Below are 2253 nucleotides of genomic sequence, written 5' to 3' on the forward strand. Positions count from 1 at the left end.
TAAACCATTTTTCAATATGTACACACAAAAGCTAAATGCAAACCAGATTAATGCACAGGTGATCTCTAAGGCTGTGCTGAGAAAACAGTGACTAGATTATCACACACAGAAGCCTGTCCTGCACACAGCTAGTTAAATCAGGATGCACAACCACAGTCATCTTCCAAGATGTCTGAAGTGCGTTATGCTGAGATTTCCAAAAACACCACAGGTGTAACAGCGCTACTCTGAAGGGCAACTTAAACACAGCAATCCTCATGCTGCCAGAACATGGTCCACTCGTTTTTTAATGCTTCTTTCCTTACTGGTTGCTAGATTAGACTGAAATTTTTTAAGGATTTATCTTGATGAATTAGAAAAATACATGTCATTTCTCAACTTAATTCAGATAGTACACCATCATAAAACTGAGTAAGTCTTTTAAAAAACAAAACTCCACAGACCCCATTGTAGAAATTTTAGAATACACTTTCAGGTAACAATCAGGGAATCTTGAACAGTTCCAGGAGTGCTCCAACAGCTCCAAAATAACCCTCATGTTATGAAAAAAGTGCTTTCAACCTTCTCTTGGACCAATAATCTAAAGCATATGCCAAAGCTGCATGGCGATGGTGTAAATTCTCAAAAAATTTCCAACAAATACCACCTGGTTAATGTTCTCGAAGCTACAGCTCAGCCTGAGAATCCAAACCTCTCATAATCTTCTCCATAAATATCTCACACTAGTTTATCCACTTTGGTGCTACCTCCACAAGATACCATTTCAAGAGCTTCTTCAAAAGTGGTACAGCCAGTAAAAAGACAGCAGAGACCAAAATAATTTCCTCCTCTAAGACTTGTGCCTGTGACCCTCTTGTAATTATCTTTGGAGTACACTGCTAAAATGCTAAACCCTGAGCCAATGTTCACCAGAAGCAGAGGATGTGGGTTTTTAAACTCAAATTGTAACTTCTGATATTTTTCAGAATCAGCAGGATTTTCAAAGTAATAGCACTGTAGTAGTCCATTGAAACCAACTAAGTCAATACATAAAATTCCTTGAATTAAGCAGTCTAGTTCATGCAGTTTGCAAAGCTGAAAACCACCTATCTTTGCATCCACACAGAGTCAGAGCCTTCAGCTCCAGGTGCAAGTCCCTAATGCCCTTTGACCCATAAGCCACATTGGAGGTCAAGTACTTTCAAATGCTTTGAAGACTCTCCACTTCTTCCTCTTCTTCTTCAGCAGCGATGTCTTTGGGTTCAAAATAAACAATCCTGACAAGGGTTCCACCAATATCCAAGCCAAACCATGGAAAAAGTGGCTGCTTTTTCTGGAGGCTTTCGACCTCTGAGCCAGAGACCCAGGCAGGGATGCTGTAGGAGTTGAGCCCATGGGGCCTCACACTATCTGTTGATGCCCAACAACAGGCACTGACAGGCTGCTCTCCAGAGGCCACAGTGACTCCTGCCTCTGCCCTTCAGAGCCTGTGGGCGCTGGCTTCCCAGCCCAAGATGGTGAGGTGGAGGCTGCCCTGCCATGGCGCTCCAGGGGCAAGCCGATCTGGCCGGCCCCCATTGGCAGCCCCCATCGCTGCCCCCCCCACCATCCAGCCCCCCTAGGGCTGCAATCCTCCTGCCTCCTCAGAGGCAGTCCTGCCGGAGCCTCTGGATATGCTTTGATGAGGCAATTGGACCTTTTCTCCTTTCTTCCATATTCTACATGCTTGTACCTGAACCCTCACATATGCTGTCAGCTGTATTTTTGTTTTTGCATTTCAAGGTCAATGCCAAATTCATTATTTACCTGAGACCTATCTTTCATATGTTGCTTATAGGTTGGTCCTCAAAATTGAAAATTAGTGCTTTCCCTAATTTGTATTATTGTGTCTTTTTTACTATCATTTACTGCATAGTCAAATAATGTCCAACAATTACATTTCTTTTTATAGATTTAAGGTTATGATCTGTAGAATCCTTGGAGAAGAATGTTCTAGTGCCCAAATTAAATAAATTCTCTTTTATCATTTCAGAAATAAGTTAAAATGATGCTGTATTTTAATGGATTTGTTTTTGTATCATGACTTATTTTACACAATTTTTGTTGTTTGTGTTTCCTGAAATTTCTATTTGTCTTTCTTTTACTTTTACTGAGAGAACATTTCTTTACTACATCATTGATATCACAAATTTCCATAATTATTTTATCTTTAATGTAGACCACATTTCATTTTTGTTCTTGAAGACATTGTATTTAGGGGCCAACTGGCTTCCT

General features: G+C 40.7%; 1 pseudogene; it reads right to left on the reverse strand.

Moving 5' to 3' along the window:
• Window positions 1–482: 482 nt before the first annotated feature.
• LOC101960073 (pantothenate kinase 2, mitochondrial pseudogene) lies at window positions 483–1557 on the reverse strand (annotated as a pseudogene).
• Window positions 1558–2253: the final 696 nt, after the last annotated feature.

This window comes from Ictidomys tridecemlineatus, chromosome 11, assembly GCF_052094955.1.
Source record: "Ictidomys tridecemlineatus isolate mIctTri1 chromosome 11, mIctTri1.hap1, whole genome shotgun sequence".
Lineage (NCBI taxonomy): Eukaryota > Metazoa > Chordata > Mammalia > Rodentia > Sciuridae > Ictidomys > Ictidomys tridecemlineatus.